At 41.2% G+C, this 24436-nt stretch overlaps 1 long non-coding RNA gene across 1 annotated transcript in view; it reads right to left on the bottom strand.

Moving 5' to 3' along the window:
* Nucleotides 1-24436, bottom strand: part of LOC102005833 — a 139093-nt gene that overhangs the window by 81676 nt on the left and 32981 nt on the right. The window contains exon 3 of the long non-coding RNA XR_264537.2: nt 18629-18757. This is a non-coding gene — a long non-coding RNA (uncharacterized LOC102005833). The remainder of the gene's footprint in view (nt 1-18628; nt 18758-24436) is intronic.

The raw sequence follows: 24436 nt of genomic DNA, 5'->3' as shown, positions 1-24436 counted from the left end.
ACATCTGACACTGGGCTTATCCGAGGCCGGAACGTCTGACCTTGAAGAGTGGAAAAAAAGCTCAAGAGAGACTATTTTCTAGGGAGAGGGATAAGGCAGAAGTAACACTCTGGAGGCTTTTATACACAAATAGGAAACCAAGCCAGCTTCAGCGAATGAAAGGATACTTCTCAAATCCTGCTTCCTTGTTAAAATGCATGGGTGAGGGTTCAGAGAATACCCCCAACAAATGAGAAGTTGTGGACACATCTTGGCTTATAGAAGCATTCCAGCCAGCAGAAGTAAACATGGGCAATATAGATCAGTAAGGCAGCCAAACATTTCCAGGGCCCATGAGCTCAGGTCCTGGATCTAATAAAAGAGTCTCCGTCCTGTTGTTTGAGGAGGTATACACAACTCCCTAAGAGATTCTGCTAAATTCCTTTGACTTGCCTGCAACATCCTTATATTGCAGTGTTTTGCATTTTCCAAATTATGTGACAACAAGAAAAAAATCCACGCCCAACTACATTAACATTTGCTTATTTTCTGTGACGTGACGGTAATTTACAATGATACAGCGAAGCAAACGCACTCACTTCTCATAGAAATGCTGCATAAGCAGAGCTGTTAATCTTCCCAACGAACCTATCGTTCTTTCTATTGTATGTCTCTGGAAACTGTTCAATGCAGTTGGGGTAATTTGGGCTCTGTAAGTTACAGACCAGTTAGACCTTGTCCTCTGGCCATGCAGAAGTTAGAGATGGAAGAAAACAGATGGGCTCTCTTAGACTTTAACTCTTGTATATGCCCTACACATGCAAACAGCAAGGGAACGTTTCAAGTGATTAATTTTTATAAGGGCCACATGAGTCTATTTCTGGTGCATAAATCACCCACAAACAACAGACTCCAATCGGAAGACTTCGTGTTTTGAAGGAGATTTTAGGACACGTCTCTCTGATCATGAGAGGAGCTTAAACAGAAACAGTCCTAGAGCACTGGGGCCCCTTGTACTACGATGGTTCGAGGGATATGAGAGGAAAAAAGAGGGTGGCTTTATCAACTGGGTCTACGCATAGCTGAATGCTGGGCGTGGTGGTGCAGACCTGTAACCCCAGCACTCGGGAGGCTGAGGCAGGAGGATCACTGTGAATTTGAGGCCAGGCTAGGCTACATAGTGAGTTCAAGGCCAGCCTGTACCACACAGCAAGCCCCTGTCGAATAAATAAATAAGCAAATAAATAAATAAATAAATAAAGCTAGAGACATAGGCGATTGTGCCATCTCCCCGCAACTTATCCCCAAGGCCCGGTGGACAGGCTGTCACTTCCCCTTGGGAACATCTTTTCAAGCAACAGGCTTTATTTTCTGGTTTTAATCTACTTTAAGGCTGTCTTGAGCTTATTTTAACCTCATTTTATGTTAACAAAAATGCTGTGATTGTAAGGGAGGAAAAGAAAGGAGAAAAAGAGTATACTTTGTCCTAGGGTTTAAACACCTGCCCCTGCGTCATCTTTATTTTTTGAGATCATATACTACAAATCTCAACCTAGAAGACTGTTCAAAGAGCCTCAAATCCTACTTTCTGTACAAATGCTGCACAGGCAGTTACCTGACTGACCATAAGGTAGTAAATCTGGAGTTGTAAATTGGTTAAATTAGAATGTCTCACTCTACAAAAGCCGTTAGCAAAATCCACAGCCAAATGAATGGTGGTGGCCTTGTCATAAGTCCAGGGTTTGTCACAGCCCTACAAAGCATTATTAATTGCTTCCCAGCTTGTGGTAAACCAGGCTTTCCATATTTATTTTCTACTGAAGCCAAAAGAACAAAGCAAGCGGCATTTGGTGAAACACACACGATGAGACGTATGGGATTATAAAATCCTGAACCAGTGCCGATATGTCACTAAACGTATCTAAACCTAGGGCTAGGCGTGCAGCTCAGTGGTGGAGCACTTGCTTAGCATATGTGAGGCTCTGGGTTTGATTTCTAGCACCACACACACAAAACAATCATAAAAGAATTTAAACCTCTTTCTTTTCCTTGTTTTAAAGAAGTTCCCCTACTCTGTGGTGATTGCGAGTGATGCATAGTCATGATACTCGAAAAGCAAAGCACCTGTTTCCTCTAAATTACAAGCATAGTTCATTTTACTGTGCTCTGATTTATGACATTTTACAGATACTGTGTTTTGTACAGATTGAAGGTTTGTGACATCCCTGCACCGAGCAAGTCTATTGGTGCCATTTTTTCCAACAGCTCAGATGACTGTTAACATTTTTTACCAGCGAAGTTTTATTTTTGTGGTACTGAGGATTGAATCTAGGGCCTTTGCACTAAGTTACTTTCCCAGTTCCCCATCCCCTTGCCTTACTTTTTTTTCTATGAGACAGGGTCTCACTAAGTCACTAGGTTCCCTGGGCTAGGCTCAAACTTGTGATCCTCCCGCTTCAGCCTCCTTACAGGTATACCCCACTACACCTGGTTTAAAGCATTTTTCAATTAAAGTGTGTACACTGTTTTTCCTTAGACATACTTCCGCTGCACAGTTAATAAGCTACAGTACAGGGTAAAGATAACTTTTGCATACTGCAAAATTAAAAATTTCACATGGCTTGATTGTAAAATTCTCTTTATTGCGGTAGTCTGGAAACACACCTACAATATCTGCAAGGTATGTCTGTCCTCCCCTCTACCAAAGCATTTTTACACCACTTTGGTGTCACAAAATTCCTGGAACTGTCAGTAGGCTTAGGACTTTCACCTGGCACACAGAGTAGGGGTGCTATTCCTGGTGCTCCCCTACAGCGCTGTGGAAAGAATTGGACTGTCCCCAAGCTGCGGAAAGCAGGCAAGCCGCGGGATTTCCACACTAGTGCTTCTCAGCTGGTCCTGTTTCCTCTCCTCACCAGTTCTGTTCTTATTGGCCCAGGCCTCCCAAGGAAGGCCGGGCTCGCTTTTACGGAGCCAGTCAAAATGACTTTCCAAGAAGAGAACACCATGGAAGGTAGCTCCAACAACGTAGGTTACCTTCTCTGTCCCTCATTTCATAAGGACAGTGAAAAGCTACGAGTGACCTGAGCTGTCCGCAAATGGGAATCAAAATAACTAACTTGTAAGGGAAGAGAGTGTGACTGGAGTCCACAGACTCCTTACGTTTTGGCTCCTAAGTGCTCTGTGTTTCTCTGCGTTCTGAGCCAGTCCAGCATGGTGAGCATCTCATGTGGAAAACACACTCGTAAATCTAACTGAGAATCAGAACATGGCATGACTGTTTGACTGTGGGAAAAATGGACTTGATCTATAAGTGAGCCATGTTGTACTTTCTTCTCCACTGCCTGCCTTAACTGTGCTATCTGTAGGACTGGCCACTCAGCCTCACAATTGCAGGATTCATGGCCTGCCTCTAGCAGTGACATGGGTCAAGGAGAGGGGGTTAAGAGCAGGGGGAACTCTTACTCTTTACTTGATGCTTATTTGAATATTAAATTATTTCTCGTGAAAACAGCTAGATTCAGCAGTCTATGACTCGGGCCACATTTTTCTGCTAATGCGACTGGGAGCCCTGCCTCCTAAGAACTCTGAGAAAGCCCACACTCGAGTAAATGTTCTGGGAAATTTTGTGAATCAGAGGCAAGCTGCCATTTCCGAAAGGGACACCATTACAAAGGCCCCACAATTCCGCTACTTTAGAGGAATTTGGTCTACAGAGCACATTGGGTAAATTAGGATTCTTCTGAGAATACTTCCACGGACTTCAATGGCATTTTGGTGGAGGCTAATAACTTCCTTTGTTGTGGGTTTGGGAGCAGAGAAGTACCTGGCTTCCATCTGTAGTCCGGTGAGGATAACGAAGGGAGGAAACCTCTCCCACACAGGTAGGAAGTGACCAGTTATCAGAATGGCCCACCCAAGAACACTGTTCTCAATAGAAGTACAGCAAAGTAATCTGTGTTTCTGCCATCTCCACAGAAAGCCCAAGGCATGCTGGGAATTTCTGGTCATAATGAAAGGTCAAGCCAAGAAGGGCTGAAGCAGGAAGTGAAGGTGAAACCCTGTGAGACCAACAAGTGTGCCTCTTGCCAGGGAGCGTCTGTCATTGCAAAGCTCTAAATCTAAATGCTGAACATATGGCCGTAGGACTGGCCACTCAGCCTCACAATTGCAGGATTCATGGCCTGCCTCTAGCAGCGAGATGCGTCAAAGAGAAGGGGTGAAGGAAGGTGAGGAGGCTACCAAGCAACAGGGTCAATGCAGTCTATTCGAGCGGACAGGAATGAACTTGAAAGACAATGCTAGGCTAGGGGAAGGGTACCAACCAAACTATCCCAGACTGTAAACTCCATGAAAGCAGAGGCCCTATCTGTCTGATTTACACACTCCTCAGCTGCACATTAGGGGCTCAGTAACGATGTGTGGAATAAACAAGATGACTTCCTAGCTGGCAAAGCAAGAGCACTAATGTGTAGTGTGACCATTGTACCTATCTTAAAGGACAATAATTAACTAGTAGGGTGACATCAGTTAACACGTACAAGATATGATGGGAAAATATAGTGCATATTTAAATTTCTTAAAATGGATTACAATAAAAGACACATTGCCATTAATCCCCTTAAAAATACATCCCTTTACTTTGAATGCACTTATCCCATTGTTCTTGCCACTTTCTGAAACAGTTCCGGAAGCCCTCTTTCATAAGTGTCTTACATTGCACTATCATGGCTGCCTTGATATCATGAATTGATTCAAAATGTTTGCCTTTCCTTGTCATTTTGACTTTGGGGGAGAGCCAAAGTCACACAGTGCCAGATCCTATAAATAAAGTGAAGGAGGACACATGGTGTTGTTTTTACGAGCTTGCCTTTCTGTTGGGTGACACTCAGCAGTGACGTTCACCATCACTTTCATCACATTTCACAAAGACACTTCAGTGAGCGGGCTTGCACATCAGGCCAAGCCTCCATTGATTCTAAGCCACAGATAGGTAGGGATGGGCTGGCAGGGACCAGCAGACACACTTAAGCCTGAGCGAGGTCCTACCTTTGGCCTTCCTCCTCACTTCTCTGTAGCCAAGTAGTTAAGAGTTGAGGCTTTGAAGACAGAGAGGCAGGTTCAAGCCACTGCTCTTATGTTTCCTGTGACTCTAGGCAAGTCACAAAATTCTCTAGGCTTCTTATCCCTCATCTGCAAAATGAGGATAATAATTTCAAGTGAAGAGTTGTTGTGAGGCCTAAATGGGAAAATGACAACTTTGTGACCCAGGGACCGGACCATAGGAAGTACTTGAAAATGAGAGTTATGGTTGCACTATAGTTTGGATCTTGATTGTCTCCCCAAAGTCCATGTGTTGAAGGCTTGGTCCTCAGCCTGTGGCACTATTGGGAGGTAGAGGACCCTTTAGTAGGTGGGGCCTAGAGGGAGGAAGTTAGGTCACAGGGGGTGTGTCCTGGAAGGGGGCCACTGCCTTGAGGTGCTGGGAAGCACTGTGTGACTTTGGCTCTCCCCCAAAGTCAAAATGACAAGGAAAGGCAAACATTTTGAATCAATTCATGATATCAAGGCAGCCATGATAGTGCAATGTAAGACACTTATGAAAGAGGGCTTCGGGAACTGTTTCAGAAAGTGGCAAGAGCAATGGGACAAGTGCATTCAAAGTAAAGGGATGTATTTTTAAGGGGATTAATGGCAATGTGTCTTTTATTGTAATCCATTTTTAGAAATTTAAATATGCACTATATTTTCCAATCACATCTTGTATTGAGGCCACTGCCTCTCTCTCTCTCTCTCTCTCTCTCCCTCCCACCTTCTCCTTCTGCCTCTGCCTCTCCCTCTCCCTCTCCCTCTCTCTCTCCCGCTCCTTCTCTCTCTTAACAGCCCTCCTCTGCCACACACTCCTGCCAAGACAACTGTGCTACCACAGGCAAAGCAACAGGGCCAAACAACCACAGGCTGCAACCTTTCTTCCTTATAAACTGTTCATCTCAGATGTTTTATCTCAGTGATGGAAAGTTAACTCACACAAACTAGTACTCTTATCTAATGTCATTGTTCTCACACTTAAGATCCTGAGACCCAGCCTAACAAAGAGTGAGTGTTGAATGATTGTACACTCCCGCCTCCCCCCTTTCTTCACTCCTTTTTCTGGGCTTGCTTGTGTGTCTGTTGGGAGGCTGGGGGAGGGGGTGGGAGGACTGGCAGTCAGCTGAAGAGCTCAGCCTCACTTCAAGCTACAGGTCCAGCTTTTTCAGGAGAGCTGCAAGTGTGTTATCACTTCTCTCTGGGATCAGCAGCTAATCAATTCGTGTTCTTCTCCTGTCAGTATTGGAAGCACAAGTGCAAGTCCGGCCATACACCCTTTTTTCAAAGTCCGCTCCATCTCACTGGCAAAACATGGCACATGGTGAAGTCTAAAATCTAAGTGTGGAGAAATACAATTTGCGGGGGAAGCAGCAAAGTCACACAGCAGAAGGCATCGCTGTAAGAGGGGTAAAGAATCCTGATATTAAATTTTAAGTAACCTTACCCTTGGATAAGCCTCTGCACCAGCACTTGCTGCACCAGCTTCTAGATATCTGTTTTTTGGGCTTCCTGGCTAGACTAGGAGTTTTTTTAAAACTTATTTTTACTTCTATTAGTACATATTTGCAGTACATAATGATTACATTCATCATGGGGAGTTAGTACCTGTGTATATCACACCTTAATTCTTTTCATCTCCCCCTCCCACATTTCCCCCCTCCCTCCTTCTCTTGGTCCCCTTACCATTTGCAAAAGCTCTATCTCCCTGTGTCCTATTCTCTGTCTTTTATTTTGCTCTTTAGTGTATTTGTACTTTATGTTTCTCATATAAGAGAAACTACGCAATATTGAAGTTTGTGTTTGACTGGGATCTTTTTTAAGGAAAAAATGTGACTTATTCCTTTCTCTAGCCCCACACCTAACACAATGCCTGGCACATAGTAGGTATCATGAATGAATTTTTGTTTTCAGTGATGAATGCATATTTGTTCTCATGAATGAATGGATGTTTGTTCTCATGAATGGATGGATGTTCATTTCTCTTGGTTCATCATTCCTCATCAGTCCCCGGGCAGTCCAGATCTGAGGTGCTTGGGGCCTTGGAAGTTCATGAAAAGCCCACCTAGCACTCAGGGACCCGTATCCTAGGTAGCACCCCCTTCCACAGATGGCTCACACACCTCCTCATTTGCCGCTTCAACCTTACTCCAAAGCTCCAGCTTACTTTCTCACCTGTGTTCGGGACTACTCTTAGGGGCGAGACTCTGCCCTGTTTTACTCACAAAGAAATGTTTTCTCCTCAAACAATCATAGATTCTAGACAAGGGTGGTTTAGTCACAACTCTTTTTTTTCGGGGTGGGGAGGTGGTGGGGAGGTAGTGGGTACTGAACGCAGGGACTTTGTACTAAACCGCATCCCACCTTTTTTAAATTTTTTTTTTGAGACAGGTTCTCACTACATTGCTAAATTGCCCAAGCTGAACTCCAACTTGCTATCCTCCTAGGTCAATGCCCCCAGGGTGCTGGGATTACAGGAATGTGTCTCCACATCCAGCTGCTGCAACTCTTTTCGCTTTTCAGAAATTACCCTTATTTCCACACCATCAAAGTCTGGCCTGTGAAGAAACCTGAAGCCAGTTTGGGGAAGGGGGTCAGGCCCAGAGAGCATTTCTGTGATAACCAACCAATATCCAACAGCCACATCCCTTTCAGTTCTGTCCCTCCCCAAAATGAGCTCCCAGTAACTCCTATCTCCCACACATACTCCAAAGAGGGATTTATACAGCTTTCTGCCCTCTTGGTCTCCTTTCTTAACCCCAGGATTCCAGGACCATCAGGCCTTCGTGCAACCAAAACTAAAGTCCTGCCCTGAAAGCCCACATTTCTGAAGATGGACAGCAAATTATGCTCCTTTCATGACTACATTTGATATATGCTACAAGCAGATCCACCAAGGAAGCTGACAACCATTGGCTTTACTATTTTAAAAAAACATTTAAAAGGCTCAGGTTACTTTTTCTTCTTTATTGGATTTCATAAAGTGGACGGTTCTATGTTCTGTCATAGATTATTTGCTTTTCTAAATACACATTTACAGTAAATTAAGAAGTATTTTACTCAATAGGATACTTTCTGGATTTCTAGCGGGAGTATTTTTGCCCTAAGGGAAACTAGTATTGTCAAACTTGTCTTCGTGAATTGCACTTGAGGTCAAATTAAAAACAGCCTTTGGAGCTCAATTACAGAATCATAGAAATCATAGGCTTTGAAGGAAAAATAGCTCTTTTACTTCCTGGCAAAAAAAGTTAAACTTGAACTTGTAAAGATCAAGCCACAGTAAGAGCTATGAAAAGAATATTTCCTCTTCTTTCTCTTATTCAAGGGCTGAATTCAACCAAACAAATGGACTAATGCAACAAAAATGCCTCTTATACTTCTTTTGCACCCAGCTAAGTGCTGTGGAGGAGACAAAAGAATGAGAGAACACGGTGCCTGCTCTCCAGAATCACCAAGTCACACACGAGAAACAAGCAGAAAGAGTATGAGACTGCACGGTGCACTCCAGTCCCGAAGTTTCTTAAACTTTAATGCAAATAAACATCACTTCTGATTCAAGAGCTCTGTGGTGGGGCTTGGCTTGAGATTTGGCATTTCTAACAAGCTAGCAGGTGGGACTATCACCACTCGTCTGTCGCCCACACTCTGAATAGCTAAATTCTAATTGTGGAGCACGCTGGACTCTTGTATAGGAACTTAAAGAAGGAGATAATAAAGGTGAGAATCTCAAAGAGGACGTGGCCTGGAACAATGTGTACCCACCAAAGCCGAAGTTCAATGGAGAAGTCTGACTTACATTGGTCCCATGGAGAGCCAGAAAGCATCTGGAGTGAATTACAAACATGATACCTCTTCACTTGGGTTTGCCCTTGCACATTCTGGCCAAATTGGGTGAAATATAAATCTTGCTCCCATCTATGAAGACAGAATCCTAATATGTGTATCTGATATTAAGTATGATATTAGTTACCACAATTGTCCCTCAATACCTGCAGGGGACTGATCCTAAGATACTCCCATCCCCAGCATACCGAAATCTTTGGATGTGAAAATCCTTTATGCATAGGTACGGTATTGGCATAGTATTTGCATAAAACATATGCACATTAGCCAGGTGTGGTGGTGCATGCCTGTAATCCCAGCACTCAGGAGGCTGAGGCAGGCGGATTGCTCCAAGTTTGAGGCCAGCCTGGGCTACATGTGAGTTCAAGGACAGCCTGAACTACATAGTGAGACCCTGTCTAAAGAAAACAATATATGCACATTTTCCTGTATACTTTAAGTCATCTCTAGATATTTATAATACCTTGTGCAATGAAATACTATGGTAATCATTGTTTGGGGAATAACGTTAAGAAAAGAATCTGTACAATGTCAGTACAGATGCAATCATAATAGGCTTCCCTATATAGTGCATGTCAGTAATAACATACATTTTTTTTTTTGAGATAGGGTCTCACTATGTAGTGAGGCTGGCCTTGAACTCACTATGTAGCCCAAGTTGGCCTCGAACTCACAGCAATCTTCCTGTCTCTTCCTGAGTGCTGGGATTGCAGGCATGTGCTATCAAACCCAGCATAAAATTTCTTGTTATAAATATTTTCAATTTGTGGTTGATTGAATCTATGGAGGAGAAGCTGTAGATATGTAGGGTCAACTCTGTGTGTGTGTGTGTGTGTGTGTGTGTGCATGCGTGCATGTGCATGCGTGTGTGTGTGTGTGTGTGTGTGTGTGTGTCTTGCTTATCTATTTCTATTGAAGGTTTTGTGATACAAACATGGAAATACAAGCGCCACAGATCTTGCTACTCCCCTCAGGCCAGTTACTATCAAATGAACTTCCAAACTCAAATAATATTTGCTGAGGATTGTCTATCAAGGAAGATAATTTTAATAAGCTCCATTTTCGGCTTCTTAATATGCTTCCAAAAAAGTTATGTGACTTAGGAAATTATAAATGAAAACCAAAGAGAACAGAAACTTCTTCAAAGACAGAAAGGTTTTGTTGACTTTTTTCAGAACACTGACTCTGTTCAGCCCTTGGAAAGAAATTAGAAAACAAATCTGTTTCTTCATATTATTTTTATAAATGAGAGAACTAGCTTTTCCTTCCATCACACATCCTAAAAATTGTCGAGTAAATATTTAAAGAATATCAGTGTGAAAAAACACCAAGTTACTGGCCTGTGGTCCGCACCAACTCATTATAAAAGGAAAGGGCTTAGATTGGTTGAAAGGAAGAGCATTTTAGGCAGGAAGAGCGTTTAGGCAACTGCCCTAGGACTATTTGCTTAGAGCTGGAAAGGGCTTGTGGAAAATAAGGTTGCCAAGGCAGGTTGTGGCCAGATGGTAGAAGACCAGCTAAATGCCCAGCTAAAAGTCTGGATGCTCTTTTTTAGGTAAGCACATTTCTGACCCAGATATAAAATAAAATACAAAAGAGGCTCTATTGAAGTAATTGGAAGTTGGCATTTGGCGGTGCTAGCTGTGAGCCGTTCACCCACTTGACAGCTCCTCGGGCAGTTCTGAGGGTAGTTCAGTGGCGAGAGCCGTCCAAGTTCAAGGTAAAGGCAACAGCAGACTGCTGAAGAGAGAGACGGGCAAATCCCCAGCACACTGGGGCAAGCCCCAAGTCAGAAACTTCTCAGGGAGCCCAAGAGACTTAGAGACTAAGTGGTCCTCCGAGGGGCAAAATGCCTAGTAGGTCCCCCAGAGGCTGGCGGGCATCCATATTTTTCTCATTAACTTATTCATGACACAAAAATATTATGTCTTGCTGAGGATGGTGGAAAATATTTCACTGAAATTTTAAGTTGGAAAAAAAATTAAGAGTCTTTTTTCTCCTCTTTATGACCCCAAGCCAAAGAAAAAGTTTGTCACTCTGAATGTTTATGAGAGGAGTAAGCCAGAAGAGCAGACGTAGCCAAATCCCTCTGACTCATTACTGAGCTATAGAAGCAGCATGCTCAATTAGTAGGCAACATAATCTACCCAGCCCCCAGGGCGGGGGCAGAGGGACATGGTGGTGGTGGGGTGAGGTAGAAATTAAAATTTTCAAAGGTATAAATTTTCCCAAGAAAGCAAGATGACCCTTCTGAGTGAAGCCAGGTCTACACAGCCATCATTCACTTCTAAGCTCCAGTAGGTCACTTGTCTGACCCTGCTGTCTATATAGCTAAAATGAGTAATGGATTAGCAATGTGGGAAGCCTCAGATCATAAAACCAAAAGGGAATAAATCAGGCACGATTGTCAGGATGTGGAAGAGGTGGAGATTTAGAGCTGGGAAGCTACTAGGCCGAGCCTCACTCTTCTTGCTCTGAAGAGCCTGGGTTTTGCTTCCTGTGGTCAGGGTGGCTGCAGGGTTGCCCAATGTGAACACCAGCGCCGGACTGAATTTTCTTCTGTTCTTGCTGAAGGAGAGCTGTTAGTGGTGAATAGCATTCCTGTGGACAGTGAGATGAATTTGACTGCTTTGTGCATGCGCGTATGTGTGTACTTAACACACTTTTGTTCTGTTTCATTCTTATGTGTTCGTTTGTTATTTTCTTCAATCAGCTATGATAGTTTATGTACTTTGTATGTGCAGAGTTCTGTGCGAAGCATGGAATACAGTGTTAGCCAAGCCCCAGGCTGTTCTCAATGGGCTTTCAGTAGAGACAATGCAGGAATAGTTTGCAGGTGTTGGGTTCTAGATTATTCCAGAATCACCCACACAAGAGCCAACTCCTGACCAAAGGATGCCATAAATTCTTGTCAGGGCAAACTGAATCTCTCTTCCAGCTTGGACTATACAAGAAGTCTCTGACTGCCATATGATATGGGAGAAGATGAGATCTGGGAGAAATTATTCTAGAACTTTCTTCTCCCTGTGATCCTGCATGAGTAATAAGATGTATGCCCTTCCACATGGATTCAAAGAACAAAACCTAGGTCACTGGATGTGACACTTCACTTGCTCAGCTGACAAATCTTTTGACCAAATCCAAGAATTATATATCAACCAATTATATATCAAACCAACCCCAGTCCTAAGCTCATATTCCAAGCTGTCCTTTCCTATATTGGTAGTTCTGTCAGAAATGAACGCTGGCTCCTCCATAGTGGATAGCATGATTGCTTGATAGTGAAACCAGAGGCATCTGAGTGATAGACTGATTTTCACACCTGAAAAATAGAAAAGAATATACTTACTGCAACATCCCTGAATATTGATGTGTCTCCTGGGCAATTGCTCCTAGTTCCATCTTACTGCAAAAAAGATAACTCTTAAGGTATTAATTTCTGTCCTTCCTGTCACTATGTATTTTTCCTCTTTCATCTTCCTGCTTCCAGCTGATACTAACAGCTGGGCTTCCTCACTTCAGCAAAAGCTGACAGTAGGGCAGCTCAAGCTCATTGTGTGGTGTGCCACTGGGACTGTTAGACAAAACAGAGGGTGCCTGCTATGGTTTGGATGAGTACCCCTCAAAATAGAAAAGCTTGTGTCCCAAGGTGGCGCCATCAAGAGGTGGTAGAAATTTTAGGAGGTGACACTTAGTGGGAGGTCCTTAGATCATTGGGGGCATGCCCTCAGAGAAGACTTTGAGACCCTAACCTGTCCTTTCTCTCTCTGCTTCTTGGTTTGTGATGAAGCCACTCACTCCGACATGCGCTCCTGCCATACTGTCCACCACCTTCATCAGAGACCAAAGCAATGGGTCATATGATTTTGGAGTCTGAACCTTCAAACTGTGAGCAAAACAAACCTTTTCTTTTTATAAGTTAATTGCCTCTGGTATTTTATTGTAGTAACAACAAAAACTTTAGTTGAAGGTGACTAATACATCATCTTAATGCAGTTTCCCTACAGGAGAGTGAGTTAGGAAAACCCAGAAAGGGCCACAGTTTTTAGTGTCTGAAAATAGAAGAGACCTGTATCCTGAGGGACCATATAAACCTCGGGCAAAAAGGACTAGGAAGGTTTCCATTGGCCACAGAGACTCCCACTCCAAGCCAGAGTGCTGGGTTCTGAGGCGGGTGGGGGGAAACACGTGGAACAAATATAGACACTTAAAGTCTTAAAGGAGAGAGAGAAAGAGAGAGAGAGAGAGAGTGTGTGTGTGTGTGTGTGACAGAGAGAGAGAGAGAGAGAGAGAGAAGGAAAGGAGGGAGGGAGAGAGGGAGAGAGGGATTAATTTTAAATGGGGGGGTGGAATTCATCCAACAGTGATTTACTGAACACCTACAACATTTCTAGGAACTCCTCTCCATAAAGTTTCATTACAGACTTCAGAGAGAAACTATGAGAATTGCTACAATATTTTTAAATTTTAAAAAGTAATAAATAAGCTGTGAGGATATTGATCATGCTGATAAAATCGGCATATTCCCAGGGGTTGTGTAAACACCTTACTCTGAGAAAAAAGAGAGCTTTAAAATACAGTGGGAGTCAGACATAATGGCACAGGCCCTTAATTCTAGCTGAGAGTCTGAGGCAGAAGGGTCACAAGTTTGAGCCCAGCTTAGTCCACTTACAGACTTAGCAAGACCCATTTTGAAAATAAATTTTAAAAGGGCTAGGGATGTAGCTCAGGGCAAAGGCTCTGGGTTCAATCCCCACAACCACACACACACACACACACACACAAACACACAAATATAATGAATGGAATGGCCAAGGCCTCCTTGCTTCTGAATAAAGGTTCCAAATCTAAACGTTTTGAAGATTGACAAATAATGTAATCTCTACTTAACAGAAACTTTCTGTAAAAACATATAATCTATCTCTTTGAGAAAAATTTGATATTTTTTAAGTAGTGAGAAATAAACTATGTTTTACAAGAAACCTATGCTAGGGAAAAAAACCTACTTAGATTCCTGCAAGTTTCCTTCATCGTACAGTTGTTGCGGATAACAGTGTATATAGATGACCCTTAAAACTTTCATATCTGCACACTTACAAAAAACATAGACCTCAAATCTTAAATCTTCTTTAAGTATATTCCAAAAGAAGATAGCTTCAAAATGCTGCACCTTCCATTGTTCTAAAGAACAACCTGACATTAAAATACAGAAACTCACTAGCCAAATGTCAACAAAAATTTTTGCACAATCTCTGTGATGGTTCATCTTCTGTATCCACTTGACTAGGTGGCAGAGTGCCCAGACTGAATGATATTTCTGGGTGTGTCTGCAAGGGTATTTCTGGATGAGATTATCGATTCAGTTGGGAGCTCAGGAATGTAGATTGCCTTCCCAGGGTCAGTAGGCATCACACAATCCATTGACAATCTAAATGAAACAAAAAGTTGGAGAGAGGGAGAATCTACCCCTCCTGTGAAGCTGAGACTGTAATCTTCTCCTCTATTTGACTGGGATTTTATTGTGGTTTCCAAGTCTTCAGATGTGGAGAAGAACTACACCTTGGATTTTCCTGAGTCTCCAGCTTGGAGATGGCAGGATATGAGACTCGTCATCCTGCATTATCATGAGAACCAATTCCTTGCCAATAGGAGACTGGGATATATCTATCTATCTATCTATCATTTATATGTCTATCTATCTATCTATCATCTATCATCTGTCTATTATCCATCTATGTATGTATCATCTACCCATCATCTTCTATTGGGCCTGTTTCTCTGGAGACACTTGACTAATGACATTGATATATGGTTTTTAAAAATATATATTGCTGTGATTATGGCACACAGCCAATAATCTGCTTCTTCTTTTTGAATCTGCAAATCTTTATCAGTGCCTTCCCAATCACGTCAAGTCATTCAAACAAAGTTTCAGCAAAATAACCTGAAACTGGAATCAGACTTTCCAAACACATTTTCCCAAAGTGTTAAACTGCGATTTTTTTCTAAAAGTGCAAAGTATATTCAGTCACATCTCTCCCACTTACAAAGTAAAAAAGGGGACTTTTTTGTTTATAATATTAATGAAATATTTTTACCATATGAGATTTATTCCAAGCAGGCAACATTTTAAAAATCAGTATGTAATTCTTCATATCAATAAGCTAAAGATGAAAAAAACACATGATTGTATCAATAGATGTAGAAAAGCATCTGTCAAAATCTAACACCCACTCATGATGAAAAACTTTTAGTGAACTAGGAATAGGAGGAAACTTTTTCAACTTAATAAAGAGCATCTACAAAAAACCACAGATAAAATATGAAAGATAGACGATAGAACTCTACATAGTGAGAATCTAGAAGCTTTCTCACTAAGATCAGGAACAGCACAAGGATGTCCCTCCACATTATTTCTTTCCAATATCATACTGGAATGCCTAGCTAATGCAATAAGAAAAAGAACATAAATAAAAGACATACAGATTTGAATGGAAGAAACAAATCTATCTTTGTTTGCAGGTGCTGTTCATTTATGTAGAAAATCCAAAGGAACTGAAGACAAAAAACCCCTGGAACTAATAAATTAGTTCAGTAAGGTTTCAGGATATAAGGTTAATATACGAAAGTCAATCTCTTTCTTCTCTACTAGCAGTGAGCAAAAGCAATGTGAAATTAAAAACACAATACTGTATCATTTACACTAGCACCCCAAAAATGAAATAGTTAGGAATAAATCTTCACAAATATGTACAAGATCTATATGAGGAAAACTATAAAACTTTGTTGAAAGAAATCAAAGAACCAAATGAACAAAGAGATTCCATGTTCATAAATAGGAGGACTCTATATTACTGAGATGTCTGTTCTCCCCAACTTGATCTACAGATTCAGTGCAAATCCAATAAAAATCCTAGCACATTACTTTGTGGATATTGACAAAATGATTCTAAAGTGTATATGGAGAGATGAAAGAGTCAGGACGGCCAATACACACTGAAAGAGAAGAACAAAGTGGGAAGACTGACACTACTTGACTTCAAACAAGATAGGGTGGTACTGGGGAAAGAATACACAAATAGATCAATGGAACAGACTTGAGAGCGCCGAAACGTATTCACACAAATATAGGCAACTGACCTTTGACAGGACGGTAAAATGGAGGAAAGATAGTCTTTTCAACAAATGGTTCTGGAAGAACCAGACATTCACATGTAGGAAAAAATTCATCTAAACACAGACCTTAACATGCATCACAAAAATTAAATCAAAATGGATTCTAGACTCAGATGTAAAATGCAAAACTATAAAAATCTCAGAACATAACCCGAGAGAATCGCTAAATGACTTTAGATTTGGTGGTGATTTTTTAGGTATGCTATCACGGGCTGATCTCTGAAAAAAATAACTGATAAGCTGGAGCTTCATTAAAATGAAAAACATCTGCTGTACAACAGATGCTGTCAAGAGAAGACAAGCCGGAGAGACTGGGGGAATGGGAGAAAACACTGACAAAACACACATATGACAAAGACCTGTTACGCAAAATATACAAAGATCTCCTAAACTCAACAAAAAGAAAATAAGCAATCAAGTTAAATAATGGTCAAAAGACCTTGGGGCTGGGGATTTAGCTCAGCGGCACAGTGCCTGCCTGGCAAGCGTGAGGTCATGAGTTCAATTCCCCGTAACAGAAAAAAAAAAAATCACACACACACAAAAAAGAAATGTAGATCTAAACAGATATCTTAACAAAGAAGATGGCAAATGAACATATAAAAAGATGCTCAACGTGTGATTGTGAATTGCAAGTTAAAACAATGAGACACCTTTGCACCCCTATTGGAATGGCAACAATCCAAAATACTGACCATAACACCAAAAGCTAAAAGGGATATGGAGCAAAAAGAACTTTCACACAATGCTAGTGAGAATGGAAAACGGTCCAGCGCTTTGGAAGACAGTCTGGCAGTTTCTCATAAAACTAAACAAACTCTTGCAGTACAATACAGCAGTTGTACTCCTTGGTATTTATCATGAGTTGAAAGCTATGTTCACACAAAAACATGTACACAGATGTTTGTAGCAGACTTATTCATAATTGCCAGTACTTGGAAGCAACTGAGATATCTTTCAGTGAGTGAATGGATAAACTGTGGTACATCCAGACAACGACGCATTATGCAGTGCTGCAATGACATAATCCACTAAGCCACGAAAAGACATGGAAAATCCTTCAATATACATTACTAAGTGAAAATGCCAGTCTGAAAAGACTACATACCATATGATTCCAACTATATGACATTCTAGGAAAGGCAAAATTATGGGGACAGCAAAATGATTGGTGGTTTGGGGGGATGGAAAGAGAGATGAATAAGTAGATCATAGAGAATTTTGAGGGCAGTGAGATTATTTGGTATATACATGTTTCTAGAGCCATAGAATGTATTACACCAAGAGTGAACCCCAGCGTACACTGTAGATCTTGGACACTGATGATATGCTGGTCTAGGTTCACTGATTATTCACCAGCTCTCCCGTCTGGCACACGATATCCATACAGGGGAGGCTGTCTGTGTGTGGGAACAGGTAGCTAGCTGTCTGTGTGGGGGAGCCCTGTACTTCTGCTCCATTCTGCTATGAACCTAAAACTGCTCTCAAAGATAAAGTGTAGTATCTTTTAAAATAAAATACAAATAAAATCATTTTCTCAGCGTCACATAGTGATAGTATACAAGATGGAGTAGTATCACTGTAGCCAGTACTCATAAAACTTTTAAAAGATAAATACGTATTTGCTGAGGCTGAATATACTAAATCTTTTACTGATAGACGGCACATAAAGAAGTAGGAAGTCGCTTCCCTAGACTGGTCATTCTGTGTTTTAAAAATAGACTCCACCGGTGAGTATAGCATTCCTATGATCTAGTCACCTTCCACAAGCCCCATTCTGAATACATAAGACTTTTGAGGGACATTTGAAATCTGAATCACAGCGCTGTCTACACATTACGGATTATAATGTATACCTCAAGGCTTACATTTAGGGTGAAAATGAAACGATACATGTGTAAAGTGCCTAGCACTAAAGCACTAACCAGTAAATAAGGAGTTTTTATTTTTCTTTTATACTTTAACTCTCCTATACCTCAACACAGTGAAGATATATTTGGGGGGTTAAATAGTGCAAATCTCAAGGCAGAAAAACTGGAGTTCAGAGCTTGACCTTCTGACTGTCAATTTTAGAACCAGAGTGAGATCCCTCAAGTCTTGCTGAAACCCTCTAGTGAATTAATCTACCTCTTTGTGTACGCATATATCGGACCGTGAACATCATTTAGATCTTCTACCACAGCACTTCATGCTTGTGTCATACAGTTCTTGCTTGGTTTTTTTTTATTTCCCGCTTGAGATTTAGTATTTTGTGGTATCTTTGCTTATTATTTCTTCAGTTTTGGAGGTTGAACCTAGGGCCTTCACACTGATCTCCAGCCTTTCCCTATTTTTTCTTTTTAGTCAGGGCCTCGCTAAGTCACTAAATTACTCAGGCTAGCCTCCAGCTTGCAGTGCTGCCTCAGCCTCCCAAAGTGTTGGGATTAAGGGTGTCCACCACCACACCAGACTGTGTGTACCGTTTTTTATTACGGAAAACTTTAAACAGATACACAAGTAAAGAGAATAATACAGTGAGGTCCCAGTACCCAACTTTCACAATTACCGAGCTTTTTCGTCACATTGCATCTGCATCCTCAGTCGCTTTTCCCTCTTCCACATTATTTCGCTGTAAATCACAGACATCAATCATCTTCTCTGTAATGTTCCATCTGCGCCTCCCAGTGATGCTCTTCTTTTTTGAAAAAAAGTAAACACAATGTTATTACCATGTCTTAAAAAATTAATAACTCGTTAAGATCATCAAATAGTGCTCAACTTCCCATTTATCTCATAAATGGTTTTTAATCACTTGTTTGTTTCATCTAGTATCTAAATAAATTATAAATTCAGTGTGTTGTGCTTGAATGATTTGCCTTTTACATCTCTTTAATTTTGTAAGTGCCCTCTCTTCTCTCTCTTCTCTCTCTCTCTCTCTCTCTCTCTCTCGCTCTCTCTCTCTCTCTCTCTCTCAACTTGTAAAGACACTGGAGTGTTCTTTCTGTAGACTCACTGTGGTTTAGATTTTTCTAATTGCACCTCCACAGGGTTACCATGTTCCATCTTCTTATTTCTTATAAACTGGTGATAGGTTCTAGAGGTTTGAACACATTGGGTTTGTTCTTTTCGATAAGACCACTTCATAAGTAGTGGCGTGTCCTCCCATCAGGAAGAACATAACATCTGGTTGCCCCTTTGAGATGTTACCAACTATTGATGATGAATATCTAGATCCATTCATTCCATGTTGCAAGACGATACTCTGGGCCATTGATAAAGATGACACATGAGTGCTCATCTCAAGGTGACCCTTAGTTATTTTCTCACTGCTGAGACAAAATAGCCAATACCCAAAGTTAAAGGAGGAAAAGTTTATTTCAGATTACAGTTTGTAGAGGGTTCAGTCCATAGTCAGCTGGCTCGGAGGCAAGGTGGCTTGGCAGAGGGGCACTGCAGAGGAGAAACAGCCCACAGCAGGGCAGGCAGAGAGCAGCAAACAGCAACAAAGCCTGCTGTCCATCTTTCCCTTTATAGTCCATCCAGGCTACACTGATAGGTGCCACCCACACCAAGGGCGGGGCTTCCATTATCCACACCCAGAACTACGTTAAACCAATTTGGTTATCATACATCCTTAATCCCAGTATCATACACTGTAATTCAGCATTACACCCCCGTGATCCAGTCACCTTCCAAAAGCTCCACCTAGGGGCTGGGGATTTAGCTCAGCGGCAAAAGCGCCTGCCTGGCAAGCGCAAGGTCGTGAGTTCGGTTCCCGGTACCGGAGGGGAAAAAAAAAAAAAAAGCTCCACCTATGAGCACATGAGGCTTTGGGGGGACGTCTAGTTACAAGCCATAACAGACCCCCAGATGCTCTTCTGGTGTCTCTTTCACAAAGGAAAGACAAGAGGGTGAGTTTAAGCCAGACACTTTTACTTATCCCAGTATCCCTTTGCTTAGGACTTTTCAATCTGTTTGAATCCATCGGAAAAAACCTCCAAGTCCAAATGTAAACCAAATTTAGCTTGCTGCACACAAACATTCCCTTGGGCTCTGGGACAAATTGGTCATTAAAGACTACATGTGTGACATGTGCCACACTCACTGGGCGCACCATTTCTATAATTCACCGAAAGGGGACTGTTTGCTGTGATAACACAACGTTTCCTTTTTCCCCATTCCAGGGCTTTTGAACAGAGTCGCTGCTGTGGGGAGAGTTCACTATTAGATAAGTCCTTATTTAACATCTTTATGAATGACCTACTGGAGATTAAAATACTTTTGATGGAGTGACCACTGAACAGCAAAAAAGGTTGGGCCGTGCCCCAATGAGAGAATGTTAGCACCGTGCCGTGGTTGTGGGTAGTAGGCTCACTGTATGATGGTCTGGTGACACAGGGATGGGCCAGGCCAGTTGCTTCACTGTAGGACATATAAGAAAGTGACTGGCCTGCCACTTGGAAAAGAAGTCTAGATTGAACAAGTTATGTGTGGGAATAAGAAAAGGGCCTGTGTAAATATTATATAATAAAAACTGGAAAGGAATGGCCCCAGAGACTACAAAACTATACATGTCACTCCTGTGGTTTTGGAAAATACAGGAATAAAATTGAAGCAAGATGGACCGTTAAGTTCTAAGGAGAAAATGGACGCAGAAGTAAGCTTCATAGCTTTGTAAAGAATTAAATCAACAGAATTTCTCTATTTCAAATAATTGAATAGACAATGTGTGTGTGCAATTGCTGTTGACTTTAAAGAGCTTTTGTTTTTTGGTTGTTTTGTTTTTTTGGTTTTTTTTTTTGGATGAACAGATTCATTAGTAAACCGGAAAAGCCCATGTGCTCCAAGCCACACAGATTTTGAAAGAGAGTACGCTTAATGCTCATACCCAGAGATGCATTAAGAACAGAGTGGTCACCAAATAGCTAGTGGTCCCTTGGACAGGCCAACCACTTCAAAAGTTCTGTTAATCCTGAAAACTCTGTGAAGCTGCCATTGTTATCTCTGTTTTATTAATGAGGAAACTGAGGCACGCAGAAGCTAAGTGACTTGTCCAAGGTCTTTCAGCTAACAAGTGGAACGGCCTGCTTCTAAATCTTCGCTCTATCCCTCCGAGGCTATATATTTTTCTTCTCATGACATTTTGAAAAGAGGACAAGGACATGACATTTATAAAGTATTTTCATCTAAACTGTCCATGAGGAGCCAGCACATAACTTGCCCAAAGTTCAACAAATGTGCAGGGTGCTCTTAAGAGCTGCACTCTGCACCCACAGCAAGGTAGTAGGAAACCGCACGCTGGAATGATGACCCGCAAGGTCAGCTTTGGATCTATTACATTTTACCCTCTTCATCAGTGGCCTGGGGAAAGAATAAATCTGCTTAACGTGTTTGTACAAAACAATATTGTGGACAGGACATAAGCCAGCGAAGAAGCTACCGTGGAAGTTGGAGACTACAGTATCAAAATCCCCTAGGAAAACACCCAGAAACCAAGAGGAAGGAGATCAGCAAAGATAACTGCTTAGATTCAACACAGTAAAATAAATTCAGTACAATAAGACTCAAGACAACCATGCCTTTATGTGACTAAAACACCTGCAAACTCAACTCCCAAACAAGTTAGTTACATAGCTCTGTCATTTAATCAGGGTCCAAGAGAGACCGTATTAAGCAGGAATATTACACACAGGGTCTAAAAGAATCCTTTCATGGGGAAGTATCCCTTTCTGAATTCTGCCATTTAAAAATTCCAAAAGGCCACATGAAACACTACAGGGAGGACAGAAGGGTCTAATTATAAAATTAGTGAAGGAAAGTGCAAAAATAGGAGTTTTACAATAAGCAAAAGGGAAAGAAAAATAATTTTAATAATGGTTTCTAAGGAAATTACAAGTTAATCTTATTGGAGATGATCAACTATTGTCAATTGAAAAAATTGGCCAAGCATGCTCTTAGTATTAATCCACTGTAATGAAATAATTAGCTCTGCCAGGAAAGTTTTTCTTCTACTCAACCTCAATTTAAGATTACTCTGCTTGTCTCTCCCTGGAATTGTGCAAGAAAGCAACCCTTCTGCATAACTAATGTTTTAATAATTATTTTAATTATTCCGCACTTCTATTCTTTTAAATGTTCAAAGGAAAACTGAAATAAACTGGCTGCTTAGGCTAGCTTGGGGAAAATTTCTTGTAGGAGTTAAAAGTAATAAAATACAATATATTTATATTCATAAAAGCAACTCCCAAGAGAGGAAAAAAAATCACACAGTACCAGCATTGTAGTCAAATTGTTCTTTCCAGATGTGGGACTGGAAATTTATCCTTTTGACTAAAGTTTCACTTTGAAGCAACCCAGAACCCAAGAGTGAGGAACTGGAACAACAGCCCAGCTTTACAGAACACTTTACAGTTTACAAATGACTTCCCGTTCTTTTCCCATTTGATCAGTCTGCAAACTCAGTGAGGAGCATGGTATGGGAATTTGGGTTTTCTTCTCTTCTGGAAGATAACGGCTCTCTCTTTTCAAGAAGTGTTAGTAAAATAACTGAGGGCATTAATAACAGGACACTCAAATGTCTCCTGTATTATATGTTCTCCAGAGAAAGAGATATCTATGATGGGAAGGGGGGATTATGAAGAATTGACTCATACAATTATGGAAGCTGACAAATCCCCCCATCTGCCATCTGTAAGACCCAAGAGAGCGGTTGTGTAGCTCCAGTCTGAGTGCAAAGAGCTGATGGTGTAAGTCCCCACTGGAAGATAGGACAGAGCTGATGTTTCAGCTCAAGCAGCCAAGCAGAGAGGGCGACTTCTCCTTTCTTCTATTTCTTCTCTTCACTCTCAATGGAGCAAGCCATCTGCTTACCTTAGTCTACCAATTCAAAAGCTAATTTCATCTAGAAACGTCCTCACAGACACACAGAAATCATGTTTAGACAAATATCTGCTCACCCCATGATCCAGTGAAGATGACATATAAAATTAACCATCACATCCTTCAATCTGAGCAAGTTTTCATCTCTGAGAGACCCAAAAAGGGGGCTCTACCTTTGTTCTATCCTAGGTTCTACTTAGGTAGTTTGATGGTCAAGCTTCATTGTCAACATGACTGGATTAAGAGACTCCTGGAGAGGTGATAGGATCACGGGGGTTCTATACTTATCATTAAATTAATCCACTGAAGTTCACAGCTGAATATTCCCTGCTGGAGGCAGGTCACTGGGTGCATGTCTTTGGAGGGATGTGTCTCCTATGGTTTGCTTCCCAGCCATCTTGAAATAAGCAGCTTTGCTCCACCATGACCTCCTGCCATGATGTTTCTGCCTTGGAGTGAGCTGACCATGGACTGGAACCTCTGAAACCATGACCCAATTTATGCCCTTCCTCTTTTATTGTTTTATTTTAAAGAGAACAAAACCAAAATTTCAAAACAAGATAATAGGAGAGTAAAATGGTTAATACATTGCATATTGTTATCTTTAAATTAGTTAGACTATAAGATACAGGTATTTAATTGTCCAAACAGTATTAGCACAAATCTTTCTTTTCAATGAACTGAGAGAAATTAGTAATATAACTATCTTAACTATCTTGTATGTATATATATATATATACTTTTCCCTTTCTTCTTTTCTCTTTTCCCCCATCCCAGTTTCTCTTTTCTTTTCAATGACTTCTTCCCACTTCATAATATCTATTGTGCATTCTGGATCTTATTTACTCTTTCAGCTTCTCACACTAAGGAGAAAATACTATGCTTACACATGTGAGTCTGGTCCCGAGCTGCAGCCATTTACCTGTAAAAGTCTCCAGTTTATGCTTCTTTGTAGCTGAATAGTACTCCATCATATAAAAAGACCACATCCTTTTTTATCCATTCCTCAGTTGGTGGGCATTGGGTTGTTTCCAAGATCTCCCTATTACAAATCGTGTTGCTATAAACGTGGGAGCATATATGTCACTTTGGTACAATGTTTTTAATTCTTCTGGGAAAATACCCAGAAGGGGGATAGCTGAGTCAAATGGGACCTCTAGACTTAGTTTTAAAGGAATCTTCACACTGATTTCCACAGTGGTTGCACCACTCTGCACTCCCACCAACAGTGGAGAAGGGTTCCTTTTTCCCCACAGACCCTCCAGCATTTGTTATTGGTGGATTTCTTGATAATAGCCATTTTTTCTGGGGTGAGATGAAACCTCAGTGTGGTTTTAATTTGCATCTCTTGAATGACCAGTGATTGAACATTTTTTCATATACTTATTGGTTGTTTGTATTTCTTCATCTGAGAAGTATGTACTCATCTCAGATGCCCATTTTTATATTGGGTCTTTAAATTTGGGAGGTCTGATTTTTTTTAGCTCTTTTTTTT

The sequence above is a fragment of the Chinchilla lanigera genome, unplaced genomic scaffold (assembly GCF_000276665.1).
Source record: "Chinchilla lanigera isolate Chin_1 unplaced genomic scaffold, ChiLan1.0 scaffold00115, whole genome shotgun sequence".
Classification (NCBI taxonomy): domain Eukaryota; kingdom Metazoa; phylum Chordata; class Mammalia; order Rodentia; family Chinchillidae; genus Chinchilla; species Chinchilla lanigera.
The sequence above is the reverse complement of the archived record's forward strand: the minus strand, read 5'-3'. Positions and strand labels throughout refer to the sequence as shown.